Genomic DNA, 16,626 nt, shown 5'->3' on the forward strand with positions numbered 1-16,626 from the left:
CTCCTGAGGGCGGGACCCAGGCCGGATTTTTATTTAAAATCCGGCGGGGACTTCCCCCTCAGGATTCATAACAAACCCCGCACACGTGTAGAATTGGCGGGAATCCAAGTCGGATCTCCCGTCGCTTCTATGACGGCTCTGTCTCCATCGCGGCAAGCCAGCTCGGCGCTGGCTCCCGCGATGGGGCTCGTAGGTGCTCAATCTCGCCGAGAAATACAGCGAGATTGACACAAAATCGGGTTCACCTACTGTAGCTCTGGCTTTAGTTTCTTCACTTGTAGCTATCAGTTCACTGGACCTGTGTTCTGCTGCAGCTAGCACTCCGGATATTGCCAGCCTGTCCTTGGATCCGTTTTCTCTGCGGCTGCAACATCTTCAGCTAAGTGTGCAGACATTGTTGTGTTCCTGTTTATTTTCTGACTGGATCTGAGGTGGCCACGGTTCCCTCCATATACTGAGTAGGGCACTGGTGGCCGTGCCCCTTCCACTATTGTAGGGGTTACAGGGGTCATTAGTCTTAGGCACGTGGGCATGCCTCGTTCCGCCATTTGGATCCGGGCATGTGCTTTAGCAGAATAGGGAGAGCGTTGAGGGTCGGACAGGGGTCACCCTTTATCCTCCCTAGTTCTGGGTCCAGTCAGTAGCTCTGTACTGTGTATTACTATTGTTGCTCACATACACCCGTGACAATCCGTGACAGCACCGTGCCATAAGGCAAAAGTGATAACTAAGTGGCTCGGGGACCAAAACGTTGACATTTTGGGTCCATGGCCTGGAAACTCCCCAGATCTTAATCCCATTGAGAACTTGTGGTCAATCCTCAAGAGGCGGGTGGACAAACAAAAACCCACTAATTCTGACAAACTCCAAGAAGTGATTATGAAAGAAGGGGTTGCTATCAGTCAGGAATTGGCCCAGAAGTTGATTGAGAGCATGCCCAGTTAAATTGCAGAGGTCCTGAAAAAGAAGGGCCAATACTGCAAATACTGACTCTTTGCATAAATGTCATGTAATTGTCGATAAAAGCCTTTGAAACGTATGAAGTGCGTGTAATTATATTTCACTACATCACAGAAACAACTGAAACAAATATCTAAAAGCAGTTTAGCAGCAAACTTTGTGAAAACTAATATTTGTGTCATTCTCAAAACTTTTGGCCACGACTGTACACAAACATAGAAAAGGATTCTTTACTGTAAGAGTAGTGAGACTATGGAACTATAGGCTATAGTTACTAGAAAGGGGTCGTTGAACGAGGGAGTTATTGTGATTGCCTGATTGGAGTCGGGAAGGATTTTTTCCCCCTAAAGTGAGGAATATTGGCTTCTACCTCACTGTTTGTTTGTTTTTTGCCTTCCTCTGGATCAACTTGCAGGATAACAGGCTGAATTGGATGGACGGATGTATTTTTTCAGCGTTATAAACTATGTTACTATGTTACTGTTATGTTTGTTAATTCTTTCCCTTATCTCCATTGTCGTTTCCCCTAAATAGATTAAACTGCAGGGACACTGAATCATATACACTACATCCCTAGAGCTACATGTGTATCATTCTTTCATATGAAATGTCTGCCCAGTAAAGGGGTGTGCAAGTGTATCCCCCTTAATTAGGTTCCCACAGTTGCAACATCCCAAGCAGGGAAAAAATGGGAGGTGAGGTATGTCTGTCCATCTTTTTTCTGACTTCACCAATTTGTCCTTTAAGTTCACATTTCTCTTATAAGACATAGGGGGGCATTCAAAAATGTCTATGTCTTACAAGAGAAATGTTAGCTATAGAGTTACTCTGTGTCAGTTTACAGGCAGAACTTAATTTATCGCTGTGCAGTGCACCAAGAGTCATTGCTAATCTGTTCTGCTAGCGATACAGTTATTATACACTGTTGCCAACAGACAGTTGCCTTGGCCCTTCGAAGGAACTTGCAGTGGCAAAAATGTTGCTGTAGCCAGCACAAGTAGCATCAGAAGAAGAGATGGTGATAGCCGCAGCAACAGGCCAAAGCTGCCACTGTCATCCAGTAGTCATGTTTTGACCAACAATCCAGCTGTACTGGAATGGTTGACTCACTCTTCACAATCATCTTAAGTTACAACAGATACAAATAGCCAGGAATTAGTGGGTTCCTCTGACAGCACGTTTAGTTGGGATGGCCCAGGAACTGCCTCTATACCCTCACCTGCCTCTTGCTTTTCGGTCTGTTAGCCAAGTAATGGTAGCTGCCGGCTCTGCTCCGCTTTTCAGCAACGATAACCTATGTGAGGACAGTCAGGAGTTACAGGCCAGCACAGACTTGGAGGAGAGGTCAGCTGCAGACTCCTGTAGGTTTGCAACTAAAGATAATGACAGTCTTGTGGGATCACATGTTGCGAGAGGTGAAGGACACGCACAAGAGATAGGTGACTTGCAATATGTAGATGATTATGTAGCCGATTGCACGTGGGAGCCGAATGAAGAGGAGGCAACGTCATCATCAGGGGGTGAGGGTGGCAGAGTGACCATGAGACAGCAGCATGAAAGGGTGCCCTTGAGACAGAAGGGTAGAAGCATCGGCAAGCAGACATCACGCAGTGGTGAACGGAAAATGCGATACTCAGCAGTGTGGGGACATTAGTTTGCCCCTGTGCAGGATGTGTGGGCAGAAGGTGACGCATGGCCAGGGTGCTAATGTTGGCACAATGGCCTTGTGTCAGCACATGGAGTGTCACCATAAAGTGGCATGGGAAAACCGTGCCACTTATTTAGTGTTACTGCCTCATGCAGTAATGGCTGCATCTCCCACCTGCCTGCACCCCCTATCAAACAGTCAGGGCTCGTCAGCATCAGCAGAAGGAAGCTGTCATTCCTTCCCATTGACCTCAATGTCGTCTATTGCTCCTGATGTTAATCCTCCTCCTCGTCACTTGTTTCGACAGCAATCACCGAGGCAATTGCAAAAAGACAATAGTATGCATGCACTCCTCCAGTTTAACAGAAGCTCAACGTGCACCTGGCCGAGTTGTTGGTACTACAGTCCCTTCCTTTACATGTGGTTGACTCTGCACATTTCAGAGAATTGATGGCTTGTGCCCACGCAAGGTGTAGAGTCCCAAGCAGGCATTACTTCTCTATAAAAGCTGTACCAACCCTGCACACGTATGTTATGAAGAAGGTGGGCCAGTCCTTGATCCTGTCAGTGTGTCTGGTACAGTTTATTCCTGCGCAGACGTGTGGAGCTGTAACTATGGTTGGTCAAGGACAATATATGTTATTCACAGCCCACTGGATAAATGTGGTTACGGCCCAAGCACAGCAGCAACTTGGCCAGGTGATGACAATGCTGCCTCTGCATTGTAATCATGGTATTTCTGCGCTAATGCCCTCCTCTACCTCCTCATCCTCCACCTTGTCCTCACCCTCCCCTCTAGGCACAGTTCACAGTGGTCCTTCATCATATCACCTATGCAAAGCTAGGCGTTGTCACACGGTTCTGCACCTCATCAGCCTGGGTGAACAGAGTCACACCAGGGAAGAATTACTCCATTTCATCAATAAAGAAATCGAACACTGGCTGTCTCCCCACCAACTGGCGGTAGGAACCATGATTACTGAATACGGGAAGAACATTTTGTCTGCTTTGCCTCAAGGAGGGCTTACCCATGTGCCCTGCATGGTGCATGTGTTCAATCTCATTGTCACTAAGTTCCTCAAGTCTTTCACTGGACTGCAAGAGCTGTTAAAAATTGCCAGGAAACTGTGCATGCACTTCAGCCACTCTTACTTTGCAAAACATGCACTCCTTGAGCTTCAAAGGCAAAATGCTATTCCCCAACATCACCTGATATGCAACATTTCCACCTGTTTGAATCCATGTTCCATATGTTAGACCGCCTGTATGATCAGAGGAAGGCGGTGAACAATTTTTAATGCAGCAGATGGACAGGCTTACTCCCCAGTGTAATTTCCATCTTAGCAAGTGGCAGCTCATAAATGACATGTGCCGTTGTCAGTTGGCAGAACTATGGGATGAATAATGTCATTCCACTCCTTCACATCCTGGAGAGGATGCTGAGAAATATGATTGGTGATGGGACAGAAGACGTGGCACCTAGATCTCACGGCCACCTGGGCCCTGAGGAGGATAAACTGGCAGAGGAGGAGGATGAGGAAGAGGAGAAGGACTTAAATGCTCAGAAATTTTATACACTCCTAGGTACTTTATCTGCCCAAGGGACAGGAAAGGAGCCAAGGAACTGGAGGACAAAGACTAAGACGACACAGATGACCCCGACAGACCATGGCAGTATCCAGTGGAGATGGAGGCAGGGAGGCACTCCTAGTCCCTTGTGCAAAAAGCCAGATGCTGTCATGTTTGCCTAGTGACCTAGTTGCCTAGTACTTTAGACACTTGACCAGCACACTGGGATTGAGCCCACAAGTTGGTTAAAAATACTGCGTTATGCAGCTGTAACTTCCAAGCCTTCACACTAAGATTGGGCCACCAAGTGGGAAAAATATGGTATGCTTTAGGGTGGGTTCACACCAACGTTTTTAGTCTTTCATTCGACGGATCTGCCTGCCGAACGTTTCCGTTTTATTTAAGCATCACTTCAATGGAGGACAGATGTCTTTGTTTTGACATCAGTTTGCTCCAATTATGTCTAAAATAAGTTTTTATGGCAGATTTGAAACGCTGTTTTTAGGCAGAGTGGCCTGGGTATACCTGATTTATAGCGATTCATGACAAATTCATTTATAACAAATCAAATTTCTTGTCGATCTTCGGCAAAGCTGTTGAATCTCATTTTTCTAAACTTCACTCATCTCTAGAGATTACGTTTGTTGGTTGTTCTTTTTTCTTAGTTTGGATCCTGGGGTTAGTGGCCCTTTAACATAGCATTATACAGTAGTAACAAGTGTCAGAAACAATAGCAGAAATGTTACCCAGTTACTTGTGAAAACTTTCATCTGGCCCTGTAAGTAAGATGGCAGCCCCCATAATGAAAGAATAAAGATTATAAAACAAAAAATTATAGTCAGGCATAAATATAATCCATTGTTTTCATTTTATGCTTAATGCAGAGTTTATAAGCTAATAAAACTAACAGAGATTGTATATACTTGTATATAATATCTAACACATGCACCCAAAGAAAGGAATCCATACTGTATGTCTGAAGTTCCCCAATCATTGCTTCTAGATGGAAGTCCTTGGATCATTGCCCAGGTTTCCAAATGTGGTGGCAATTGGCATAAATCTGTCACCTGTTAACTCCTTACTAAACAGACAAATGTAGCAATGACATAACTTTTTTTATCCCAATACAGAACATAAGACAAAAGCCTTGTGGTTCATTATATAGAAGATATGTAGTGATTAGATTTCAGCCTTGAATAATATCAGTGTTACCCAGACATCTGCAGATGTTGTAAGAGCATGCCACCTGCTTTGTGCAGCACAGATCGGATCACAAAAGTGTAACATGCCTGTCAGAGATGCTTATGTAATAATATGCATACATCTTCTTCTACCAGTGTGTTCCTTGATTTGGCAATGATGGCTGCAAAAGATTTTGTTATGGATAATCAAAGCAATTGCTCGCAGGCTTATTCTCCAAGCAGCGTATCTAAGGAATGTCATTCATGGCCTGCCAAAATAATAAAAAGTCCTGTGTTGTGGAGGCCTTGAGGTTACATTTGCTGACTACTATATTTTGAAGTTTTTGAACTATAACCGGGGGAACGCTGAAACGTCTTTAAGACATTATTCATAGAGCTATGAGACATACCATATTACGACTGTTCAAAAGTCATGTAAAAATAACAGTATAAAGAACAACAAAGAGTGTGATGTTAATAGTGACTAATTACGGACAAAGGCCTAGTGGTGGTTATGAAAACAGTCAAGGAGCTTGTCCAACATCAAAAATTCATTTTCTGCGGTGTGCAAATTGAAAACAAAAAACTTATTTCAGTCCCTGCTGTGTGTTGTACTAGAAGTGGAGCTTCTGCTGCCAGCTTTCTGTCTATCTGTAGTTGACCTGAATATCCCCTTAAGGACGCAGTCTAGTTTGGTATTCTATAACTTTTAATATTTTTGAGAGGTGACAGTTTGAAAAAAAAGACTATTCTGCTATTGTTTTTAGGCTTTCGTTTTTTTATGTTGTTCCCTATGTGGTAAAAATGATATACTAAAGTGTTTTTCTGGTCATGGACTGAGGACTTAGCCCCTGCTACTAATGTGTGCCAAAACAAAAAAATACACTCATCTGTCCAGAGTCCTGCCAATCCAATGCCACGGCTCCCTTCCAAGCTGATTTAAGTCCCTACTGGACCGGTACTGGATTGGTCTCATGACAGCTGTGGCCAATCACTGTTCTCAGCAGTTACATTTCTATGAGCTGTACGTCAAGACGAATGACGTACTATTCAAACACAAGCCAGATTGCTTTTTGTCACCATATTTTGACACTCATAACTCTCTTATGTTTCTGATTACGTAACAATGTGAGGCATCATTTTTTGCAGGGAGAACTATCGTTTTTATTGATACCATGTTGGGATACATGCAATATTATTATAACTGCAGCATCTTACAGGCACAACTGTTCTGCTCACACATCTCTGTGGCCTGAACTCACCTCCTGCCCTCTCCTTCTTTCCAGCAACCCAGTCCCTGGTTTGCTCCATCGCTCCATGCAGGTTGCGACCTGCTTGTCGGGTTCTGCCCATGGGGCATGCGTGCTCCTTCTAGCTAATAAAGGGCCAGCGTGTGCACTCAAATGTTCACCATCTAATGACTGGCAACTCCTGTGGAAGGTGCCTGCATAATAAAGTTCTTAGTCCACTAGTTCCTGCAAAGGTGTGCTATATTTCACCAGCCAATGTACTGACCTTTGCCTGTTTATTAGATTCTGATGTTCCACTGCCTGAACTGACCTGTGCCTTACCCCCGTATTAACCCTTTTCTGCCTGCCCTGACATTGGACCATTCACCATATCGCACAACTCTGTCTGCCCTAACCTTGGCTTTTCCATTTCTACGATTCAGCCTGAAACTTTGGTGCCTTGCCCCAGTATCTTTGACCCCTGTAGGTCAGTCATAGAGAGACTACTATAGGTGGTAGTGGCCTTTTTGTTTCCCTGTAGTGAAGTCCAGGGTTAAAAGGTTAAAACCAGGGAACTGCCAGCATAAGGTCCTTTGGAGTAACCTAAAGTCAAATCTGTTGTTTCCACACCCACTGCCTTAACAATTATCATATCAAGTCCCAAACTGTTTCTCTACTTTTGTAGTCACCAGAGGATGGTGTGCTGTATTTAAAACCCAGCTCCAGTGCAACTACTCTCCAGCTCCCTGGAGAGATTTTGATAGTAATGGGGAGTAGATGTCATTTCCTGAGCTCTGGTTGGTGTCCCATGTGTGAGTGCATGAGAGAAAGTTGAATATCCTAATGCGGAAGTACCCTGCTGTGTACTCAACAGGAGTTGCTATTTAGTAAGACTCCCATGTTGGCTCGGAGATCCAACCATAATGAAATAGAATTGCAGTAAACGTACGAAATCTAGGAGCAAACCATCACATTTCTGGATCTAGTTATCTAGACAAATGGGTTTATCTGCCAAATTATTTAAGAAAATCATCACTATAAATATTGTACTCCACTAGCACTGTCTTAATCCTTATTCTCTGCATAAATGGGTCCCTTATGGGCCAGTATTGCCTACTTCGGGGGCATCGGTCTGTACTATAAACTCCCTTTTGAAGTCGAGCGCCACCAAAACCGGGGACCCGCACAGGGCTGACTTCAAATCGGAGAAAAACTCTTCCGCCCCATCATCCCAGCGAACCATCATTGACTTGTGCCCTTTCAAGAGTCCTGTCAAAAGCGCGGCTAGAGTAGCAAAGTGGGGAACAAACCTCATGTAATAGCCCACCATTCCCAGGAATGACTTTATTTGCCTAGTGGTGACAGGTCGGGGCCAATTCCATATCGCCTCTATTTTGTTCACTTGGGGTTTGATGACTCCGCGCCCAATAACATACCCCACTTAGTCTCTTCTAACCCTATCACACATTTTTTTGGGTTAGCGGTTAGGCCAGCTTTCCAAAGGGAGTCCACTGCAGCCTGCACTTTAGGTAGATGACTTTCCCAGTCGGTACTGTGGATGACAATATCGTCCAGGTAAGCCGAAGCGTAACGATGATGTGGACGAAGCACTATGTCCATTAGTCGCTGAAAATTGTCGGGGGCGCCATGCAGACCAAAGGGTAAGACCTTATATTGATACAGCCCCTCAGGTGTGATGAAGGCAGTTTTCTCTTTGGCAGCCTCCGTTAAGGGCAACTGCCAGTACCCTTTCGTGAGGTCCAAAACAGAAAAATACCGGGTTTGTCCTAACCTCTTGATGAGCTCCTCCACACGGGGCATGGGATGCGCATAAAATTTGGAAACCTTGTTAAGTTTTCGAAAGTCGTTACAAATCCGCAACATCCCGTCTGGCTTGGGTATCAATACTATAGGACTGGCCCACTCACTTTTTGACTCCTCAATGATGTCTAGCTGCAACATTAGCTGCACCTCCTCTGATATGGCTTGTCGCCAAGCCTCGGGTACCCGGTATGGTTTTAATCAATGTCATGCTGGATTATGGAAGTGCGTCCAGGGAGGTCCGAGAACACGTCCGTGTTCCGACTAACGAACTCCCTGGCCTCCTGAGTCTGTTTAGACGAGAGGCCGTCGGCAATTTTTACTGTGGCAGCCGCCTTTCTTGCATCAGACAGAGGGGCTGGTACCTCTTCTCCTAAAAAACCTAGCCGCAAGCTGTCTTCTGTACAGGTTTCCCTATCTTTCCACAGTTTGATTAAATTCACAGGCTTTCACCGCCCTGGCTAGTGTACATTGTAGTTTACATCTCCAATGTTCTCGAGTACCTCGTAGGGCCCCTGCCACCTAGCTAGGAAATTACTGTCCACTGTCAGCACCAGAACCAAAACCCAATCACCTGGGTTAAAGATCCGGACCCGAGCCTGCCGATTATATAAACGACTCTGGGCTCAATGAGCTGCCTCCATATGCTCCCTAACAAGAGGCAACACTGTCTCTATCCGATCTTGCATCTGGGTAACGTACTTAATGACACTTTTATGTGGAGTGGGTTGTTGTTCCCATGCCTCTTTTGCCACGTCCAAGGGACCGCGAGGGTGTCTGCCATATAGCAGTTCGAAGGGCGAGAACCCAATAGAGGCCTGGGGTACCTCTCGCACTGCGAACATGAGATAGGGCAGACATCTATCTCATGTCCCAGGTCCCAGTCCTTCCCATCTTTAGCCACCAACCTTTTCAACATATTTTTAATGTTTGGTTAAACCTTTCTACCAGACCGTCCGTTTGAGGATGGTAAACGGACGTCCGTAGTTGTTTTATGTGCAGCATCTTACAGAGTTTCCTTATCATCTTGGACATAAAAGGGGTCCCTTGGTCGGTCAGAACCTCTTTAGGTAGTTCTACTCGGGAAAACATCTCCATTAATTCCTTAGCTATAAGTTTATCCGGGGTATGTCGTAGTGGCACCGACTCCAGGTACCGAGTGGCATAGTCTAGAAAGACTAAGATGTGTCGATGCCCTCTGGCGTACTTCGGTACTGGGCCTATGAGGTCCATAGCTATTCGGTCAAACGGCACTTCTATAATCGGGAGAGGTACTAGGGGACTACGGAAATGTGGCTGGGGGCTAGTTATCTGGCAGGTCGGGCAAGACTTACAAAACTCTTTCACTTCTTTGAATATGCTGGGCCAGTAAAACTGTTTTAGAATACGATCTTGAGTTTTCTGCAGGCCCATGTGACCCCCGAGAACATGTTAGTGGGCTAGATCTAACACAAGCTTGTGATAAGCCTTGGGGACCACCAACTGTTCAATAGGCTCACTCCGTAGTTGCTTTACCTGATGCAACATATCCTGATGAACCACAAAATGGGGAAACACTGACTCTGCCTCAGGTTGTTGTGGTTCACCATCTACTATTAACACATTTTCCCAGGCGTGGGATAGAGTTGGGTCCCGACGTTGGGCGGTACCAAAATTATCCCCGGAGACATTGAGGTCTGCCAATTCAGGACCCGGCGGCAAGTCCTCCACATCTCCCATCACACTTAGCGGGGTTGTCTCCCCCTCTTCCACCGAAGTGGCCGTCACCCCTACCTCTGGCTCTTTGGTCTCAGGTTCCCAGGGTTCTGGTCTCCCCCCTGAGCTGGGCCACTCTGCTAGGGTTACCCCTGTGTCATGGGTATCAGTCACTCTCATAGCAGGCCACAGTGTCGGGAAGTCTCTCCCTATTATGAGTTCATAATGTAGATTTGTGGCGACATCCACTTCGTGGGTCCATCTACCGGCCACTGTAGTTAGAGACACCAGCGCAGTGGGGTAGTCTTTTAAGTCTCCGTGGATGCACATCACCCCGACTTTACGGCCAGTATACTTAGGGTACCGCACCAGGGTAGCCCTTACTAGGGTAACCAGACTCTGAGTCCAGCAGAGACTCCGCCGGAGTGTCTCCCACTTCAACCTGGCACAAATGATCTAGAGACTCTGGGGTACCTGTTCACACTTTAGGCAATTGACAAAACAAGCAGTCATAATCAAACAAAAAGTCACCTTGCGGTGTTGGTGGAGAGTCCTTGACCATAGCAGCACCAACCTGTTTTCAAGCCAAATAGGTAGCAAGCCTTGATCCAGACACAAGGCTCCCAGATCCCAACACAGAGACCTGGCTTTTGAGCCCAGCTGTCTATTTAAGGACAGCCAGGTGCAATACCCGGACCGGCACTTAAAATCCGGTCCGGTATTTGACCTCACCTGGCTGTAAATCAGTCCAGCAGCACATGCTGGGAGGAAAATACCTGTTTTCCCAGACAAAACCTCTCACTGTGTCACAATATGTACATTATCTTTGCAACCAATTTATGGCTAGGAGATACCCTCCTTGGATTCTAGGAACTGCCTTCCAGAATGCAATCCCTAGAAGTCAGGGGGACCTGTTTCTACCAAAAAAGACTGATGCCTCCACAGTTTTATGGTTTAATGTGGTTTTATCGTGATAGTGTGACATTGTTTGCACACCGCTTTTGTACACGTTTCAGTGATTTCAAAGTTTAAAGTTGTCTCCAAATGGATAGTTTCAATGTTTCAAGCCATCATATCTCTAATGAGAGTGAAAGCTATGTGAAAGCAGAACTGATGATCCAATCACTTCAAGAATTTTGTGAAAAAAACTACTGGGAGTTCTCTTGTCTCAGCTCAGCAACAAAGTTAAAAAAAATACCCATCCCTGACTTCAGTGCTGCTTGTATAGTTTTTTTTCTTTCTGATTCGAGTGCATCTGGTCTCAATTTAGTGATGTTACAAGAAGGCTTCATACTGGTCCAAAATGAATTCCAGATGCCTCATATTTATAGCATCTTGGCCTTTATGTTTATAAACACAATGAAGGTCCCGTTTTGAACATATGCAGCTACATAGATAGACTTCAAGTAGCTTGAATGCATGCTGCATATGCAGATAAAGAAAATCTAATATATATTTTAGCACTGTATGTTTTGGGGTGGTGGCTACCTCTATCTTGGTTGTGCACTACCGCCATCTGTCCAAGATTGTCTTTAATAAGAACAGAATAGAACTGGTTCCTAGGCCCAAGACAAAGCTGGACCCAATTGTACAAGGTTGCATGTATATAGCAATTTGTATAGTAAAATAGCCATAGAAACATAATTTTTTTTACATTACATTTTTTACATGTAATCTTTGTCAAATATATCATAACACTGACTGGCTAATCGGACTATGGACCCCTAGGATAACATCTTTTCACTGTAAGTCATACAAATCTACTTAAGGGTGCTTTCCCTCATAGGTTTTTGGTGGTGTTTTTCTGTACCTTTGTGAAATTACAGACCTTTTATGCACCTGCGTTTTTGCAGCTTTTTTATTTTTTATATAAGAGCTGCAGAAGTTAGCTGGAGGTATATAGGAAATATGAAACATGCAATACAGAAGTGTTTTTTTGCTCCAAAATTTTTGTTTATTATGTAGGTAGTTTCCTATGTTTCTGTTTTCTTTTAAAAAATATAGCATCCTGCAGCTATTCATTTCAGGCATTTTGACATCACCTTTATCATCTCCCTATAAAATTTTTGGGTAAAAAAAAGTTGCAAGCCCCATGTTTGTTTGCCTCCCTAGTCACTATCCAGGGCCGTCTTTAACGCGGGGAAAAAGGGCCCAGTTGCTCCAGGGGGGCCCAAGGCAGCTGCCTCTTGAGCCCCGCTGGCCACTGTCCACAAATTCAATGACATCGTTTAATAGCATTCTTTAATACAGAATGCCTGAACTCTGTGACGTCAGCGCAGGTCCTGCTGAATGAAGATAGAAGGAACTTGTATTTTCATTCAGCAGAACCTGCGCTGACATCACCACGCTCACGTTATTGAAGGTCCTTTTTCAGGTCCTGCAAGAAGAAGAAAGAAGACGATAATGGCTGCGTGATCAAGCAGATGAGGTAAGTAATTATTTTATAATTTTTTTAATACCATTTATTAACTGCCTGAATAAATAGAACGCTTAAAATACCATTTTATTAAATACTACTTATTAAAAACTTGTGGCTCTCCACTAGATTTACAAAAACAGGCTTAATGTGAGAGGCCGGTGTTTGTCCACAAATTATAAGGTGTGGGAGTTTAGCTCTATCTCCAGGGTCTCAGTCACAGAATTCTCGCTGACAACCATATTGATTGTCCAAACAGTGCATTTATTTTTGACACCAGCACCAACAAACACGGTAAAAAATGAAAACCTGCCCGTCTGGGCTCTACCCAAACATATAACATAAATCCCTGCTAGCACAGTCAGTACAGACTATCTCCCAGCCTCATGGTCTCACAGCCTTGTCCAGCTGAGACCACACTCACAGAGCCTCCAGCAGGACTGAGTTTCACAAAAACTCTGTCTCCTTCCCCAGACTGGGAGCCACACCCAAGTCCAGCAACAGGATTAAATACCATCCCTAGACATGAGCATATTCCAAAATCCCGGACTGGAGCATGGGGAACAGGCACCCACCCAACACATTACCTGTTCCCACTAAAAGCCCGCCCCGGACTAGCTGGAGCCAGCTAAGCTAACTGTCTTGGTGTCCACCAACTAACTTGGTGGCCACCTATATCTAGGGCCTTTACTCCACCAAGGCCGGGCCCCTTGGTGACACGCTCCTGGTGCAAACAACACCCCTTTTTCATGCTTCCCCGGGACTTTACTGCACCCATCACTATTCACATTGCCACATATCCCCCCTCTGTGTTCAACCCTGTGGGGGTGATCACATGTACCAAACGGATGCTTGTGATAGGGCATCCGCATTAACTTACCATCTTCCAGCTCAACATTCCCCCTGGAAGATGTGGCCAGCATCACAGGCTTCCCCTTATTCTGCCAAACCCAGGACAACAGCGCTTAGTTTGTCACCCTCATGAGTTTATTACACAGCTGACAAGGCCTCTGGGATTTTCTTGCCCATCTCATGAGCAGGTACTCTCTTTTTCCTGGCGTCTGCACAGGCCCCTCACGTCCTTTCTTGGACTGCGGCAACTCTTGACTGAACTGGTCCCAGTAATGGTCGTGTCCCGACCGTTTCTCTTTTGCCTTGCGGGGCTCCTTCAGCAGAGAAGGTTTCTTACGACTTGCTCCTTTTCCACACACCTGGACCACTTTCCCATTATTCTCAGCAGGGTTTTTTCGGGTTTGGGGCCAGCTTCAGAGTCTTCAGTGACTTTTCCCACTTCGGCAGTCACTCCTTCCACCCTAACCTTGGTCTCTGGAACATCCAAGAATTTCTCCCATTTCAAGACCTCAGCCTTAGCTTCTTCGGCCTCTGTTTCTTTGGCGTCTCCATTCACTTTATTAGCCTTTTTATCCTTCACGGACATAGAAACATAGAATGTGTCGGCAGATAAAAACCATTTGGCCCATCTAGTCTGCCCAATATACTGAATACTATGAATAGCCCTTGGCCCTATCTTATATGAAGGATGGCCTTATGCCTATCCCATGCATGCTTAAACTCCTTCACTGTATTTGCAGCTACCACTTCTGCAGGAAGGCTATTCCATGCATCCACTACTCTCTCAGTAAAGTAATACTTCCTGATATTACTTTTAAACATTTGCCCCTCTAATTTAAAACTATGTCCTCTTGTAGCAGTTTTTCTTCTTTTAAATATTCTCTCCTCTTTTACCTTGTTGATTCCCTTTATGTATTTAAAAGTTTCTATCATATCCCCTGTGTCTCGTCTTTCTTCCAAGCTATACATGTTAAGGTCCTTTAATCTTTCCTGGTAAGTTTTATCCTGCAATCCATGTACTAGTTTAGTAGCTCTTCTCTGAACTCTCTCCAAAGTATCAATATCCTTCTGGAGATATGGTCTCTAGTACTGAGCACAATACTCCAAATGAGGTCTCACTAGTGCTCTGTAGAGCGGCATGAGCACCTCCCTCTTTCTACTGGTAATTCCTCTCCCTATACACCCAAGCATTCTGCTAGCATTTCCTGCTGCTCTATGACATTGTCTGCCTACCTTTAAGTCTGGCATCATATCCTTGCCTTCTCAACTCCTCCTCCTCTTTCTCATCAAGATTGGAAGCACTGGGGACATCGGGATCTTCACCAGACTCATCGCATTCTGGCAATCCCTCCAGAGGTTCACCCAGGATATTGTTTCCCAATCATTTAGGCTCTAGGAGAGCCAACTCACAGTAGTAGACAGGATCCGCATACTGGTAGCCCATCTCCTCGTATTCTTTCCCCAGCAGGCTGCTGGCTACTTGGACGGCTTTGCAGGCGGAGGGGACGTCTTTCGGGACCAGGTCCTGGCTACCCCTGCCATGTGTCTCTTAGCCTCTGCATTCACATCAGCCCCATCAACGGGCTCAGCAGAAAGATCTTCCGTCTTCTCCGCCTCGGTTGGTACCACGGCGCCAGCATCTCCAGACCCATTCTTAACAGGCTCTGGCTTAGACTTCTTCAACTCATAGACGTTCTTCCCGACATCATCTTTTGAGCTCATGAGATCTTCCATCCCTGCTCTGAGTTGCTTGTTCAGCCTCTCACATTCATCTCGCTCCTCAAGCGCTTCTTCAAGAGATCGAGCCAAGGAGAGGGCCTCCTGTTCCAGATGCTCTTCACTCTGCTCTGCTGCAGCCGATGTAGGAGTATGACCATTCTCTTTTGGCCGCCCTGTGGGGGTTCCACCCAGGGTTCCTTTAAGCACTATGTTTGTGTCTACTGCAGTCTTCTTCGGTGACTCTGTGAAGACAGCTAGTCCCTTCTCTATCATATCTAGGGACCGTGGGGAGAGAGAAAAATCTTCAGGATTGCATCTGTACTGACGTGTCAGGTCATCTACCCCTGCCTGGGTATGGGTCCCAGACACTAGGCTGCCATCTCCCCACTCAGCTCTCGTCACATCAGGTATAACTGTAGTCTGGTCGCTACTAGTGACCACCTGAATTTCGCAATACCTTGACCAGGTAGCTTCCCTCTTGGAGTTGCTAATGGTCACAGCACATACATCGCCTATGTCACTCAAGTCATTATTAACGCTGACCTCTAGGGGCACTGCCGAGTTAATCCCTACCTGGGACATTACTTTATTGACCATAAAACACTGTGGAGACTGCATGTCCACCTCTGGTAAGTGTGATACACCCTCTAGGACTGCTACCCTTTCTTGCACGTTCACCAGAGTAGGATTGCTCCACTCAGTGCTCACAACATTTATCTGCACTTCTGCATCCTTCACATGTTTTCCACCAGGGGGCGCTATTCCCCTGACCACCTCCTGCAACGGAAAATGCATGTCATCATCACATATTTCACCTGTCATCACCTTTTCATTATGCCTTTCCGCAAACTTGGCACAATCGCTTTGCACCTTATTAGCACCATTGTTTTCAATGGGCAATATTCTTTCCCCATGGCGGTCAATGTGCAGCTCCCTTAGACCTTAAATTAAACGGGCAAGTACAGGTTCTGCAGGAGTTTTGTCACTATCTGCAGATGTGTCTACCTTACCCCACAACAACGAAACAATATCACAGCCCAACATCACGTCATATATGAACATATTTGTAACATCAGGTCCACAAGACGCAGTTCTCACTGGAGACTCCCCCTCAGTGAGAACCACCTGCACTTGCTCAGGTTTTCTTTCAGGTGCCTGGTTCACATTATAGGTCACACCACTTTCATCTATCTTGCACCCAAGCTCACTAACCATAGAACCCTGTGGAGACTGCTTATCTGCACCTAGTACATGTGGTACACCTTCTAGCATTGCCTCACTTTTAATCAACATCCCTTCCACATATACAATTAAACCAGCAGGGTTAGCTTTTTTCCTAATCACAGCCTGCAAAGGAAAAGGGGTGTTATCATTATCACTTAAATTACATAACTTCACATTTTCATTAGGCAATGCAGATAACTTGGCACCATTGGTTCTAGTTGTCACTTCAGTCCCAGCTGTCACCATAGTCTCACTTCCGGTGGGAACTATCTGACAGTCCTTTTTAATCGCATGTCTGTCCAGCATATTCAT

This window comes from Bufo bufo, chromosome 2, assembly GCF_905171765.1.
Source record: "Bufo bufo chromosome 2, aBufBuf1.1, whole genome shotgun sequence".
Lineage (NCBI taxonomy): Eukaryota > Metazoa > Chordata > Amphibia > Anura > Bufonidae > Bufo > Bufo bufo.